The 17,394-nt window shown below is 30.9% G+C and overlaps 1 protein-coding gene across 4 annotated transcripts in view; it reads right to left on the bottom strand.

Moving 5' to 3' along the window:
* LOC107362958 (uncharacterized) overlaps positions 1-17,394 on the bottom strand; it is a 101,770-nt gene that overhangs the window by 52,749 nt on the left and 31,627 nt on the right. For all 4 annotated transcript variants that reach the window (XM_015930104.2, XM_089269593.1, XM_089269588.1 and 1 more), the window contains exon 3: positions 8,932-8,977. The gene's annotated coding sequence lies outside the window, so the exon portion shown is untranslated. The remainder of the gene's footprint in view (positions 1-8,931; positions 8,978-17,394) is intronic.

Genomic DNA, 17,394 nt, shown 5'->3' with positions numbered 1-17,394 from the left:
AAACAAAAGTTGAAACAAAAAGCAAATGTAATTTAAGTTTCAAGTTTAACCCTAAAGGCATCAAGACAAGTGTCGATGAGTGAATCTGAAGACAAAGACTTGATGATCGGCAAAACCAAAAATTGAACCAGAAAAATAGAGTTTAAACGTTTCTCTCAACATTAAAAGTGATGATATAAGTGATGATGATGATGATGATAAATTAACACTTATTTTGACTTCTCTCCATCTTCATCAGAAAAATGGCGCAGAAAAGGTAAATGGAATGTTTCAAGTTGAAGTTGAGCGAATACTTTATAGGCTTGAATTTTACGTTTTTTTTAAAGTTATCCCTTCTATCATCATCAACATCATCATCATGTTGATACAAAAGTTAAAGATGCAGACCTATGGATATAGTGATTGGATAAGAAAATAGGATGAGAAGGAGGAGAGAGAAAAGAATAAAATCTAAAATGGAATAGAAATTGGATGTTGATGATGATGATAATGATGATGGAGATGAAGGAGTGGAAGGAGGAACCGTAAAAAGAAAGAGTAAAATAAGAGACAATTTTTTACTGGTTAACATTTTTTACTCAACCATTTTGCGACAAGAGGAAGAGTGAATGATGATGAAGTGATGTATAAAAGGATAAAGCTGATGCTGAGAGGATAAATAGTTTTAATGTTGATGCTGTGTGTGTGCAGTATCAAAGGGCTTTGCGGGCATAAAAAATCAGAGTTAAAAAATACATTTTACAGGATAAAAAAAGAGTATTCATTCAAGATTGGTTTAAAAAAATTGTTGCGAAAATAAAAAAAAGTAAAAAATTGTTTAACATAATAAATGCATCACTTTACTTGTAAACCCTGCGTGAACAGTTATTGACTGTTTTCATCCTCATCCTTCCTCTCATCATTTTAAAGTTACTCTTGCACCAGCCAATAAAAGACTCCATTATAAACAAATTTTCAACTATTTGGTTTGAATTTTAAAATTTTAAACTTCAAACAAATCCTATAAGGAAAATTTGCTTTCATTTGTTATGCCATACAAGGCATTAGATATAAAATTGAAGGTTAGGTTAGCTTAGGTTAGGATAGACTCAGAGTCAAAAGTGAGTTTAAAATGTATCATCGGGTTATTTCAATGACTTTTGAGGATGAGTAAAGTTTACTCTAATAAACTTTTCGCTTGCACATTACCAATTTGATTCAGAGTTGAATCTGAATAAATATGTATTATCTATGTCGATTGAAATTGATAAGAAATTTTTCAAGATTGCATTTCAAACTAAATATTTGATCTGAACTGTAAATTTAATTGTCATGCGCTTATGACCTACAGCTGAAAATATTGACATTTATGTAAAAAAGCCTAAAAGTTTTCAATTCACATACAAATTCAATCTGAATAACTCGAAATTTTCTTATCTCTCAATAGTCGATATCTAATGGACGTGAATATTATTGTAAAAACTGGACTCTTGCATTCACTAATTAAGACCATTGAAAGATGGTAAAATTTGTGTCAAAAAGTTTGAGCCAGCTTTGCAAGCTTGGACCAGTATGGACATGTTGAACCAGAAGAGGACATTTCACTGCTACTTCGATTGAAAAAAGCATTTTTAGGTTAACTTTAAATATTTAATTGCAACATTTTTCATTCAACATTGACATGTTTAAAGAAATAACTTTTCATGAAAACGGCATAAATCAACAATCTTGACCAAATAATCTTTTATTAATATTTAATATTCTTCTCCCATTTTCCTGCTTCTTTATCATTTTCATTCTAACATTTTCACCTAACTCTCTTTAAAAGAGGTTCAATCTTGAAGAAATGATTTTCTTTACTCAGGTCAAGAAAGAGAAGGAGAGAGAGAGAGAAAAAAAATGACTGGCATTGTCCAGTTTTGGACAGAGTATATCAAGTGATGTAGTCAGATGAAGATGAGGATGAAAAGTAAAGATAATGGAAACTAAGTGGAATGAATAGAAAAAGAAAGAAGGAGAAAAAAAACTAAAGAAATGGACATTGGACAAGTTTTGTCATCATCATCTTCATCTTTTTGCCTTGAAAATGTCCTTATGATGAAGAGAGTTTGGTAAATTTTGAACGGTTCGATGGATTTTTAGTATGAAAAAGTATCTCTTATTATTTGAGAAATGTATAAATATATATGTTACTCTGTGTTAGTTGAAAAAAGCAAAAGATGATGATGATGAGAAGGAGGAGAAAGATGGACGGCAAATGGACGACAGTAAAACAGACAGAAAGCATGACAGTAAAGAGAGAAAAGTAAATCTCAAATTATTTTGCTTTCATTTATATATTAAAACAACTTCACTTTGGTCTTGATATTGAAGCAAATAAAATGATGATGATCATCATCATGAGATAGGTAAGCAGTGATTGAAGCTGAACCCAAAAATAATAAGAAATGAAGAGTAAAATGTTATGCGAAGGAGGAAGAAGAAGAGGAAGAAAAATGAAACTTTTCATCTTTAGTCTTGTAAAGATATTGTGCTTTTGGTATGAAAAAAGTTCATCATCAAGATATCATCTGAAGAGGCAAATGTAAAGAAAAGAAGGGAATTAAAGGTCAGTTTAATATTTTTTTGTTGGTCACTTTTTTATCTCCATCATCATCATTGTCACTGATGGACACTTAATATTTGATACTCTTTCAATAAGAGACAATTTGTTGTCCACTTTTGTTCACTCATTCATCTCTCAGTTGAACATGACAGTGATTATCAGTTGACATTTACTTATTAACAACATTTAATTTTCAAATTTTACTTTCGATTATGAATTTTGTTTCAGAGAGAAAAAGAAAAATTCCAGTTTTTGGGTTGCAATTGCAGTCTAAGTGGACACTAATAGATGGACCTTTGGGAATTGTTCTGAATGAAATGAAATTTATTCGCTGCCAACTCATGTAATATATTTTAAAAGGTTCAGAAATCATCGCTTGTCCAGCTTTTTCTTTGGAACATTTTTTTCTTCTTCTTCTCTTGTTTTTTCTCATTTCTTTTCCTCTTTTGAAAGATAACAAAACATGCGTTTATTAAATGAGATGATAAAAGATGATGATGATGATGAGTAAAGAAAGATGTTAACAGGAGAAGAGAAGAAAAGACTCTTTCAAAGGTTATTCCTTTAGGGTAAACTGAATATACAACATTTCATTTCTCTCATGTGTGTGCTTAAGGGCGACTCTTTTAGAGGCAGCAAGTATGATCAGAATGATGAACATGATCAACATGGAAAAGTCGACTTTGGTTTAAAAGGCATGTTACATGGAAATTGATATTTTGACTCTTCTCTTAAAAATCAACTTTACACTTTTCGATTGTTTTTTTGCATTTTAATCAACTTCAACTGAACAATTTTTGATGAGTTTATCATTTGTTTTCATCCTTACTCGGCCTCTTTCAACGGATCGACAATTTATCAATATTTATCTTTTTCACTGTCAAAACCATTCCAACCTCTTCAACTGACGAGTTTATTTTTTTGTTATTAGCATCATCATGTGTTATACTTGATGAAAGGTGAATGCTCGTCTTGAAACGAAATTGAGTTACTTCATGTTTTCACCCAACTTTAGCCAATCAATTCTTGTCACAAAAGTTCAGTTTGAAAAAGACAATCTTGAAAATCGATTGAAAATTTCGTCGAATCTCAAAATGTTTTGAATTTTCAAATGCAAATGCGATTCAAAAAGAGCAACATTTGCATAAACAAAATGAATAAAGTCAATTGATGGATTTTTGAAAGATAATCATAAAAATGTTTAATCGACAGTTCGCTGGACTTGAAAGAAATGATGGAAATGAAAGTCGAGAAAAATGGCCATTTTTCTGTTGACCATCTGAATATGTCGAGACAAAATGAAAAGTAAATAATAATGTTTATGAATGGTAACCCATTATGGGTGAAATGATTGCAGAGAATAGAAGAGAATAAAAGAAGAAAAAAAATGTGAGAAGAAAATGAACATTCACTTTTTAGAAGCATCACCACCATCTTCATCTCCAAGGGTAGATGACCACTGACCATTGACCGTTACTCTCATCACAAATGACAATATCATTGTCTCACTTTTATCTCTTAATGGTCAGTGTATTTGAGAGAGAGAGCAAGAGAGAGGGAAAAAAAGAAATATATTCTTTGAATATATTCTTTTTATTAATAATTCTTAGGGTCCATTCAAAATATTAATAACAACAACAAACAAACATTCTTATTATCTAATATATTTTCATAACTTGAAGCAACTAATATTTTTCGAGCAATAAATCTTTACTCGCCTTTTCGAGCCTCACCAAGTCTGGATAAATGTCAAAGTTTGATTGCGCTTCTTAACTGCAATTGAAAAATTGACCAAAAATTATGGACTTTTAACGAGTTGCATTTACACTGGTCAACAAGCACACGAAATTTATCGCTCAAGAACAAAAAGAAAAAATCTTTTCATGCAATTTTCAAACTTCGATAATCTCAGACCAATAGCAAGTCTGGTTGCAAAGTTATTGGCGTTCAACATCTTACTAAGTAGCTGAATAACCCTGTAGATAAGCTCAACAGAGCAATCCTTTTGGCTTCCTTGGCTTCCTCTTGTTGCTCCTTGCTTTACATGATCATTCTTGGTCTTCCCTGTTCAACATGCAATATGAACACTTTATGAGTCCTTCTTACCCTGCAAGTCACACTTGGCTCTAAAGATTTTTCCATATAAATGATTATCTTTATTCACCATTTTGGCCATTAATAAGCACGAGAAGAGAGGCGAGTTTATTACGTTGAGAATAAAGCTATTAATTAAGAATAATGGTTCTAATATTATTATTAGCCTAGTTATTATCGCTCTTGTTATTGTCCCTCGATAATGACCTTTTCATTTAGTTGAATGGGAAAAGTTCAAATATCGATTGTAACATTTAGAAGACAAAAGACGCAAAATTCAATTTGTGTTCAATTTGAATTGAATGCTAACATCTTCAGGATAAACAATCTTCAATGTATCAGTTTCATTTGCTTCTCATCTCTGCTTATCGAGTTCAATCTTGAATAATGTTTCCGTCTTTGTTTTCTCATATTTATATTCTGCTGCTTCGCCTATTATTACTATTACTAATACTATTACTATTATTACAATCATTATTATACTATCATTATCCATGTTAACCACTTATGCTATGTTTGTTTTAGTAGTTTACAGTTTAATATTGAACATTATTATTGCAACAATATTGATATTTGATAACGCACACTTGATTATTGATATACAACTTATCAGGCCTTTTGGTTCAACTTTCAACTCAAGGTTATTGGCACTTATCAACCCATCAATCACTTGACGAGTGTTGAAAATACTTGTTAGCGTGACAGAGAAGAAACAAGAAAAAAGATTGAAATTGCGTTGTGAAACTTTAGTTTTTTCAAGCGATATTTTGCTGTACCTGGTCGAGCATTAAACTGAAATTAGCTGCAATAAAAAAATGAAATTTTTATCAGAATCAAATCAGTCAGATCAGTTATCAAACAAATGATTAATTGGCGATAAATGAAACAGTATCGGTTGTTGGTGAAATTTTGAGCCTTTTTGCTAGTCACAAAAAGTGTGCAAAATTGAAAAAATAAGCGAAACTTCACAAGTTAATTAACTTATAGATTGCATAGTCGCTTAAAGCAGCATAATGATCAATCCTGATTAGTATAGAATTTTCAAATTCGAAATTGATTAGGTCAGGTCAGGTTAGGTTAGAATTTTAATTGAAGAGAATCCAGTCACTTCGTTGCAGAAGATGAGAAATGAAACAATGGCATTTCCAAGCAGTTAGCATGAGCAGAACTTTTTTCAAATTTCATTTCTGATGCATACTATTTAAGCTTGCCGACCAAAACGACAAAAAATAAACGGGATTTTTATTTTAAACCAGTCGAGATTGTTCACCAACTAATAGGAAACGTGAACTGGATTCAAACCGTCATAAGACAAGCTAGTTTTACCCTACTGATGACTTGTCGTTGCAAAAGAAATCCTGCTTAGTACGAGAGGAACCAAAGGTTCGGACAAATGTGACATGTGACTGCTCGACCCAACAGTGGCACGAAACTTTCGTCCGAAGACAAAGGAAAGTTGCTTCAAGCTTAAAGCAAATCACCCTTATCAGTGTTTTTACACTCTAACCGTTTTGAACAGTAAAATCTTTCGAGTATAAACTTTTTTGTCACAATAATGCAAAATGACGTGATAGCAACTATTAATTAATGACTTTTAAGGTGAAAACAAAAGATTATCTGTTGAATCATTAAAGGGCATTTAAAGTATAAATGTTGTTATTGAGTGTAAAAGTTGAAAAATTGTTTTTATCTAATCTTTCAATCGTAATCCAAAGTTTGTTTGTTTGGATGAATAAGATTACCATGATATTTACCAAAAGGATAACCTACAATGTTAAATGACATGTTATTTCTCCATAAAAATAGTAAAAAAATAAAAGAATAACATTTTAGGTAAATTTACTGATTATATTGAGTAAAAGAGAGAGAGAAAAGAATAGCGAAAGAAGCGAAATAAAGGTTACACACTTTTTCTGTTCCAAAACAAGCGGATTATCATTACTTATCCTCATGTTATCCTGTTCATTCTTCTTCCATCATCATCTTCATCCTCAAAATGGTTCCTTCATCTTCATCTTCTCCTTGTTCATGGTGAACAATTTTCTGCCTGATTCACAAACAATTACTTGATAACTATTTATAAAAATGTTGTAGATCATGTATCAAGTGTGATCTATTACATTATGATGGTGATGCTGATGATGATGTGAATGAAAAGTAATGAAAGGCCAAATGCAAAAGTAAGGCAAAAAGTATCGACGAAAAAAAAAGTGGAGCAAGAAAATAATATCCAATGATAAAGATGATGATATATCGATTTAAGAAGGTCGGAAGTTTGTGGACAAAGTAGATCATTTTTTTGCCTTTCTTTTCCTCTCTTTAACTAAAAAGTGTCTACAACAGGCAACAATATTATAATCGATGATATTGATAATGATGATGAGAAAGATGTCCAAGAGAGAAAAGTTGATCAGAAGAAGAGAAAAAAAATTTGGAACTTCAGGTAATTACTTTTTATCCACAAATTTTTTGCTCATTGATTCCAATGTGGTCCATTATTTATGATCATTCACCATCATTTTCATTCTCATAATCATCTTGATCATCTTATAAGCAACAGCAAAAAATAATCAATTATTTATTCAACCCTCAAGGGCTGAAGCAAAAAATGGTGAAAATGAGAAAAGAAAAGAGTGAAAAAAGCAAATTTTTCTTTTCGTCAGTGAAAGTTTTGAATGAACGTTTTTGGTGAAGCCAAAATTTATGCAATAAAACAAATCGCTTTATGCAAGATTACAAGTCACTCTAAACATGTTGGCATTCATTATCAAATGACCCTGGGTGGAAAGATTTTTGTTGCTTGACGCAGAAAAAATGTGATTAATTTTCAAGCGATGCGATAATTTAAAAGAACAGCAAAAGTTTCTCTTCATTATCTGAGTTTCCAGTTTCATGGAGAAAAATGTTGCCCAGGCAAACATAAATTACGCATCTAGATATGCATCTGCATCTTCCGACCTCCTCCCTCTCATCATAATCATGATTCCTGAATTTACTTTCAATTGCAAATCAATTTATCTTTTCCCTGCAAAATGGGAGTCAAAAAGGTATCTCAACACTCATTAATATTATGCATATAAATAGTCATCTTCATCCTCTTGCCTTCTGTAATTGCCTTGCCAAGTAACTTTTTTGCTTCTTACCTTTACAAAGTTTCAATTGATAATCTTTGAAACTTCATTCACAATCATGTGAGTTGAAATCGTCATGAATCAATGGAAACAAGAAACAAGAAAAAAGCATTAAAATTGAATCAAATGCTTCTCAAGATGAAAATGTATCTTTATTAGTTTATCTGGTGATGATCATGATGAGTTCAAATTGAATAATGTCCAAGGTGGAAAAAAGGTAAATTGAAATTTTGAAATGTGAGAAAAGAAGTTTTTCTTCGATTTTTTTCTTCTTCTACTTTTTTTGCTGTTCAACCTTTTCGCCCTTCTTGCACCATGTTTCCCATCTTCTTGGTGAATACATAATCGCAACAATAATCAAAGTGTAATCACTGGCCAGCCCACTTGATTTACCTTGAGGCTTTGGTTAAACAAATGTTAATCATTATAATTATCTTAATACGATATCAGAAGCAAAAATAAATATCAAGCTAAACGGTAACCACTTTGTTTCTCAACCTTTTTTCTTGCTTCTTTTTCTGCTCGCCATTCAATGAGCATTTATCAATAAATACGGAAATTCATTTTCATGAGCTCAATATCGTTTTTCTTGATTCTGGTATTTCATGTTTTTCCATCATTTGGCTAAAGGAAAATTATTCAATTTGTATTTTAATTTGTTTACTCTAATGTGCACCTCAATTGATGATGTTAATGTTGCTTGAATATTCATTAATCAGTAAATAATGAAGGAGCGTTGAGTGAATTTTAATTAAATGAATCAGTAGCAATGGTTATCATCATTTTTAGTCGCTCACTTTAATGAGAGGTTTTCCTTCAAACATTATCATTAGAAACAATTTTGCACCAAATTATTTGTAATTAATTTGTTTGACCTTGTTAATTGTGAACAAGGCGAGTTTATTGCAATTAACTAAACATGTTAACAATAAATTTGCATTGATTAGCAGAAACCAATGAAACATTTTCGCACAACTTTGCATATCGAAAAGTGTTTTATGGTTTAAACAAGTTTCAAGTTTCAAGTAAACTCTAAACGTTGCTTCTGTTACTTGACCAATTTGATTGAATATATTTGAATAGAAACTGAACTTTATCGAAAATTAAAATTTCTTTACTCACCGAGTTGGCTCCAGACTGCATATAAAATGATCCAATTGTCGTCAACCTAATTGGGAGAAGAGTAAAAAGTTAGATTAAAAATCGTCTAAAAATTGTCTTGAATGAAAGTTTCAAAGCAAAGGTTTACAAATGTTTTCATCAAAATCTGAACATTTTTAGCAAAAAGTTTTTTCTGTTTTTCAGCTTCATTGCAATTGCATAACATTGAGATCATTCACCATGAAGATGATCATGCAGAGAATGCAGATGAACTCTTATTTCGAATGGAAATTATTCTAAATTTCATTAATGTTCCATTCATGTTGTGATTTTCGTTGTTTCTGAATTAGCTTCTTATCCGATTGTCCAAGTGTTCAATCTTGACGAACTTTGAAATCGTAAAAATCGTAGCCTTTTCTTTTTCTAATAGCTTTTTATCCGAGAATGGCGAGATGATTTTCTGATGTTAGCTTGATGATCAGGTATCATGATGAACATTATCATGATAATTAGCATCTTAAGCAAACATTATCGTCTTAAAGAGTTGAAACTGTGCCATCTATTAAGTTACAAATTAACTGAATAATAAATTGAAAGACTGCATGAAAATGGCGAAAGCAAAAGTTTTTCATCTTTTTTACCTTTTACCACTCAATCATCATCATCATCTTCAGTATCAACCTCATCATCAGCATTTCTCATGTTAAATCTGATTTTCAAGTAATTAATCATAACATCAGGTTCAGTAGCGAATAACATTGCTACTGGTTATTATTATTTTTTTAAATTAACTTACTTCTAGAATAGATTAGATATTTACTCATTTTTTGTTATAAATTTTTGTTTTCTCGCTTCTCTTACTTTTTGTTACCTGTTTACTGATGAACCAGAACTTCAATCATTTTCATCCTTCTCATCAATATCATCTTCTTCATCTTAATCATCATTATCTTGTACAACAAAACCGCAATCTTGTTCATAGTTACACTCACCTTTCACTTTACGCTCATGTGTATGTTTATTATTATCATTACCATTATTATTATTATTATATGATAGATTACCTGGGATGCTTGAACACGTTAATAAAGTCAAGGTAAGATTAAAGAGCAACACAAAATGATACAAATTAAGGTCATTCATTTGAACGCCTTTTCTTTTCTCATCTTTATCATCTTTTTCTTGGCACTTCACTTCACTTTGCTCAATTGAAGAGCTGACGCAGCAAATTGTTGCCATTTGCTGTTTCAATCACATGGAGAAGGTAAAAAAAGAGCTAATTAGTTATCTTCATTTACCTTTTTCTGCACCTCATCACAGAAGTTATCTTGGCGTTATTCATTAAACCAAACATTAGTCTTGTAATCATCAAAATGAAGATAATTTTGATAAAGATTTTCATTTTTTAACTCAACTTTTTAGTCAAACCTTTCATCTCTCTGTTCCTGGTTCATCATAGTTGAGCTTTCAGCTTACAAGGCTATGGATAGCAACACTATCCTAACCTAACCTTACCTAACCTCATTCGTCATTCAATCATTTTGGTTTATTAAAAGTGATTAAAAGTTCACAATTGTCGATTTAAGAGTTTAAACTCCATGAATCAAAGGTTAACTTTTAATCGCAACTAACCTTGACGCTGTTAATCCTAGCTTACTAGCGCTGTTGTCACATGAAAAATACATTTAGAACAATGATTCAAGAGTTTTGTTTTTGTCCAACTTCCTCACTAACTTTCCCAACTTTAAATGCTTTCAGGTTTTCAATTTTACATTAACATTGAAACAAATTAATTGGATGCAAATGCATTGATAAAAATGATTGCCTTGATTAAGGTTGATTTAATCGCTATAAACTAATTTTACTTTGAAATATTTCTAAATGTATGTTTATCATTATTCATCAAATCAAGATTCAATTCGAAATCATTCATTAGAATCTCTCTTTTTTCCCTGCTTTTATATCACAAAATTAATACTTCTTCTAATGCAATCATTTCCACCGAGTTTTTAGGCAATTTATTTCACTGAAAATAAATGAAAAAAAAGATTCTCATGTGAGAATATAAATGGAAATTATTCATACAATAATCATATAATAATGATAAAAAAGAAATTATGTTAATGTTTGATTAAGGCTAGAATTCATCTGAATCGTGTTCAGAATCACTAATTCAGTAGCAAATTAAGATGAAAGAAAAAGTTGCTGTCGACTACTTTATCTTGACCATCACTTTGGTTCTTACTTTTCATGACAAACTTGAGGAAAGTATCAAGTGAATTCAAACAAAATTTCAATTTCAAAATTCAAATGAGTTTCAAAGTATCAATAAATCAAAGCTTGAAGCTTGTTTTTGCAACCAAAAATGATGCTTAAACGACGACAAAAAGCAAACATTAAATAACATTTAAAAGGCAACATTGTTTGACAAAAACTTGTGAGTTTGGGAATAAAAAAAAAGTCTAATAAAGAAAGGTTAAATTGTATTGAAAAATAGTGACCATCAAAGGTGAAAAGAAGCTCATTAAATTCAGAATTGAATTGAATGTCCCATGAATGTCCCTAGGAAACCATTGAACCGTCAAAGTAAATCCAAATGAAACGAGAAAATGTAAAGAGAAAAGGAAGAAAAGAAGAAGAAAAAAAGGAAGAGAAAAGATTGGAAAATCAACTGAAAACTGTGGAGTATTGAATGAAGATGATGATGAAAATGATGAGGAAAGATGTGAGAAGAGGTCGAAAATGCGAACAAGAAAATAAATAAAGAAATGTTCTTTCAACCAATTTGTTTCAACTTCTTGAATAATCTCTTCTCCAGAATTGAACGAAAAAATTGTTGACCAGAAATAAATTTGCTTCTTTTCATTCTCATCATCATTATCATCATCATGTACTCAAATTCATTTCTCAGTTTCTTTGCCTTCTGTGTGTGTTCACCATCTTCTTGAATCAATAGAGATGAATTTTATTCCATTATATTTACACTGAATTCTTTCAATTTTCTTTTCTCTCTTTTCTTACATTTTTGTTCATTTACTTTTTTTCCTTCTTCTTCTTCTTCTTCTGCCTTCAAATCCGGAATTTGATTGAAGTCGTAAAAAGAGGAAGGCAAAGAGAGGAGTGAGCATCAAATAATAATCATCATGATTATGATTATGATTATGAGTGATTCCAAATGAAGCCATTTACTTACATTTTGATGGTAAACAAACAGAAAAAAACAGCCAAAAAATAAGAAACATTTCACATGAAAAGAACAAAAAATCTCCTTTTTTCATCATTTCACTTTAATAATAATGTCCTCTTAATGCATCATCATCCAGGTTTTATCGTTAATTTTTCTTCTTTCTCTTCACCCAACAAATCTCATCTTCCTCTTCATGAAAAAAAACAACTCATTAATGGAATGAAATTTTGCATTTGTAACATCAACAAAAAGTTTAACCCAAAATTGAACCAGAAAAGGTTCATTAAACCAAAAAATGTCTTCAATTTTAAAACAAAGTAACAATTTCTCGTCACAATAATAATGCAAAACTGAATACCAGGAAACTTGTAAAACTTGGCAGATGCCGAGTCAAGACAAAAGTTTAACTCTTGAATCATGTTTTAAGTTGCGATTGAAACTTAACCTTTGACTCAAAGTTTAAACGCAACGATTTCTTGTCACCGAAATCGGAATGACAAAAAAGGTTAGGTAAGGTTAGGTTAGGATAGTCTTGCTATCCATAGTTCATTTTTCAACTTTTACTCAGCAAGATAAGCAAAAGCCTTTCAGCTTATGGATGACGATGAAGGTTAGGTTAGGTAGGGTTAGGTTAGGATAATGTTACTATCCTTGGCTTGTAAGCTAAAAGCTCAACTATGATCAAGTCACAGTAGTAATGCAAAATAGTCGGATGATGAGTCTCAACTTTACTTAACTTTTTAATCACTTTTAATCGACTGAACCAGTCAAAGCCTTGAAGCTATGTGAGCGCCTTTTTGCTGTTAACCAGTCCATTTTGAATTATTCATCAACTGATTGAACAAACACCTTTAACTTTTAGTTGACAATTAAAATGAATCAATAGTGACATCATCATCACGACTATCACTGGTATTATTATTATCATAATGATTATCATGGTTATTATCATGAAACTGGAAAATACCTTTCCATTTAAAAAGGGCTTTTAACAGTCACTTGGCATTATCATCATTTAATGGTTAAATAAATTACAACCCATTTAATTGGCACAACACAAAGATCAACCTCCCAAATTGCGCTCATTCAATTCATCCTTCATCTTCCACCATCTTCAACCATTATCATCATAATAATCATCATCACTGTAATAAGCTTCAAACAATTTTCAGCATCAATCAATAATAAATATATTATATAATAAAAACCTGTGGAGTTAACATCAATCAACAATCATTTTCCTCTTCTTAATGTTGATGAGTTCAGTGGTTAACATGAGCGTACCCGATAAGACAATCACCTCATCATTTGTTAACAAAAATTGATCAACTTTTTAACGCAAACTTCCGTAAATGAATAAAAGGCTAAAAATTGAGTGATGCACAAAGTGTTTCAAAAGTGGTCAAAAAGTGATCAAGAAAAGGGTCAGCTCTTGACTTTGAGCTAATTACCAATTGAATTTGTTTTGATAAATGACGATCATTTTTCATAAAAGTTCATCAATATAAATGTTGAGTTGAATAAAAACAGGGAATGAAAAATGTTGCCAAATGTTGATTAACTTGAAGATAAAACTAATGTTAAGATTAATGCTATTGTTAACCTTTGCATGTTTAAAATGGTTGAAACCTGAAAAGAATGGCAAACTTTTGGTTCAACTGTGCAAATGATTTAAATTGGAAAGCAATAAATTAACCAATTTAATCAACCTTTTGCTCTTGGAGTAATTATTATCAATCTTGTTAGTTAATGTTGATAGATATGATTATATTGATGATAAACACACACACACAAGTCGCTTGGTCTTGCAAGAGGATGGGTAAACTTGGTGATCCTTTACCTTTTTGTTTTCAATCATTTCTTCAGTTAACTCATCTCAGCCATTCATTTTATCATCATCAATATAATTAATTTAGGGCTGGTTCGGGTTGCTTTTTTGTTGTAATAAATAATTAACTTAATGAACTAAACTGAATCAACATTTTTCTTCTTCTTTCTTCTTCTTCTATTCACTTTGCAAGCAATTTAAATTAAACTACATAAACTAACGTTAAATTATCACATTATTATTATTATTAGCAACTTGACTTTTTTATTGTTTATTATTATTAAAATTAAATGATTCACCAGGTAAACAATATTAAGTTGCAAGTACACAATTAAGGTAGCAAGGGTATAATTAAAAGGAGGTTGGATGGTAAAATGAAGGAAACAATTTATGAGCAAACTCTTTTTTTTTAATTAACCTTCATTTTGTTGGATAAAATTAATAAATTTCAATGTGAAAGGTTAACAATAGCAGGTTGATTCATTTGCAGACCATCAACGAGGATAACCTGTCAAGGTTCTGGGTGTCATTGCAATATTTGAGGTTTCCTGAGAAAACTCGAGTTCAACATTTCAAAGACGTTAGATTGTCTAAAGGATATTGATTGATAGCGATGAGATGTGATAGGTGATGGTCATGTTGAACTTGAACGGCAAGGGTCTCACGTCACCCACCGATTTCAATGCTTAGTCTTGTGCCTACTGTGATGAGCCTTTGGCTTCACTCATTTTGTTTTGTTTCCTCATTACGATACTAACATGTGGAAACATTGATTTTTCATTGATAGTCATTCAATACTCATTTGTTAACTTTTCAAGCAGCAAAGAAAGTATCATTTTCGACGAGATTTCGCGTTCATGACAACAAAGTTACTTTCGTTAGAACCAAATTTGAATATGAATAAAAGGCATTGTTAATCAAAGGTTACAATGGTCAACGATTCCCAACTAAATAGCCATCTTCATCTTTACGAAAGCATCGTTAAACAGCTAATTTTATTGATTACATTTTCTTGTTTTCTGTGCAAAAACTGTGAAAAATTATCTCGTAATGTTAAATTGTTTAATTGAAATTAATAACATTTTTGTCTGAGCAACAATTAACATTATAATCTTATTCATTAGGATAAAAACTATTAAATGGATTGGTTATCCAGTTAAAGTTGACTCGAGAAGAGGGAAAAAGTTAACAAATTACAAAACTACTTTATATGATTTGATGGTGTTTCATTTCATTTTCAAGATTCAAGGCGCGATTCAAGCTACTCATTTATAATCGCAAAAGTTTCACAGGCTTTGTAAGAGCACTTCGGATGATAATGATAATGATGAAGATAAGATGTAACGGGGTGCAAAATACGAGAAGAAGAAGAAGAAAGGAAAAGCTCGAAATTGGCTAAATAAGTGAATGAATATAATCAAAATGAATGTGGCATCGCATAAGAAGTTAATGGCTGGTCAGTCTTTTCAAATGAGTTTAGCTTTATATGTTAGTCCTTTTTTTCATTTTATTTTATTTTCCTTGCAAGCAACTTACAATATTGAAACGCAACTTGGATTCTCAATGAACATTTACCACTTGGAATATTCATTGATTTGAGAGTCAACCAAATGGCGATATTTATTCAGGTTTCATGAGCAACTTTTCATTTCTTACTTTTTCTTTTTTTTCTTCTTCCTGATTAACAACGACAAATAAGTTTCATTTGTAATTTGAAACTCAGGGGAAAAGAGTGCAAGATCCATAAAAGTGACCAATAGTATTTTTAACAGTTTTACGGTCACTTTGGGTGCAGTTAAAGGTCAACACTTTTAACATGTTGTTTTTATCCTTTTTTTAGTTTACCTTAAACTTATGCATTGAGGAGAGGAGGAGGAGGTGGGGGAGGTTTGGCCAAAATATCCCAGTGAGGATATCACATCAACAAGAAACACACATTTTGCAATATTGGACAGTATCCAAACATGAAAGGTCATCGAAGCAAAAGGACCGTTTCCTTTCATTTTCACTATTTTGCAACTTTTTCTTTTCTTTCTCTCCCTCTTTCCATGCATTTATGTGATTCAATGTTGGAGTCACAAAAATCTAATAATATTACAAAATGGCAATAGAAATGGTAAAAGCAATAGTAATAGTAATAGTAATGGTGATAATATCACCTCGAAACATTAGATTACATTATTACATCTTTAGATTAAAAAACGTAAAATTTTCAGCTTCAAAATGGCCATTTATTGGCTTTAAATTTAAAGACGATCTACTTTAAACTTTATTTGCTGTCAGCTTTAACAAAATTAAATCTTTACAACGAAAATAACTCATCGAGTTTAAAACTTGCTTCATCTTATCTCAAGCTGAGGCATAGGTTAACCAAGTTGAAAAACAATCGCTTTATTTTACATTATTTTTGTAACAAAAAACAATTGTTCTGACCTATGTAAACATTTTTGTATTTGCGATTTTTGTCTTAAAGTTACAGAAAATCAGTTCAATTAAAACGATTTTCAAAGTGAAATTTTGCAAATATGATCATCATTCAGTATGGAATTGTAAAAGGTTTTAAAATGAATTTTCAATATCAATTGGATTGGTTTGCAAAATCAAAGAACTTTTCGGATTTGAATGAATCATTCTTTGAACTTTTCATTTCATTTCCTAACCTAACGTAACCTAGCCTAACCAGAAAAAATAATAATATAAAGAGTTAAATAATAATGAATGCAAACGATTTTGTTTGATCAAACATCATGATCGAAGATTATCGAGATCAGATCGGAGATCGTCCGGTCACTTAAGCAAATCTATCTATTGGCTCAATTTTGGCACTATCACTGGATTATTTTGCATTATTGATGAAATTCTCGGTGAATGATTGGTTACTTTGACGATCAAAGTTTAAACAAAAGTTTTCAATTCCCTTTGATTGAAGCTTGCAATGAACATTTACTTTTGTTGAAATGTTATGACTATTTGACGAGGAGAAACCTTGAAATTTGAGTTTAAACAAGAAAAAGAGTGACTTTTTCGTTTTCACTTGTGAATATTGTTCATCTTTTATTCAAAGGTAAACTTATTTCTTCCCTTACTTTACCTGATTTTCTTGTATGAATAAATTCAATGAAATGCCGTGTATCATCACCAACATCATCATCATCTTACAAGACACGTGTGAAAGATCAGAATGATTTGCAGAGAAGAAGAAGAAGAAGCAAGAGAAGAAAAAAATGTTTTCATTCTTTACGCTCTTCAGAACAAAAGAAGATAACATTAAATTCTGTAAACATATTACATATTATTTTGTTTTTTTTGCTTCTTTCCTCATTCCCTGTTCTTTACCTTAACCAAAGGCTGCTGCTTCCTGAATCAGCGAGTTGTATTAACTATCAAATGAGAGTGGAAACAAACAACTCTCCAAAGATTGAGGCAAATTTTGATTCCTTTTCAATCCTCGGCGGCTTTACTTTAATAA

The sequence above is a fragment of the Tetranychus urticae genome, chromosome 3 (genome assembly GCF_039701765.1).
Source record: "Tetranychus urticae isolate SD_2017Ah chromosome 3, NJAU_TeUrti_SD_1.0, whole genome shotgun sequence".
NCBI classification, from domain to species: domain Eukaryota; kingdom Metazoa; phylum Arthropoda; class Arachnida; order Trombidiformes; family Tetranychidae; genus Tetranychus; species Tetranychus urticae.
The sequence above is the reverse complement of the archived record's forward strand: the minus strand, read 5'-3'. Positions and strand labels throughout refer to the sequence as shown.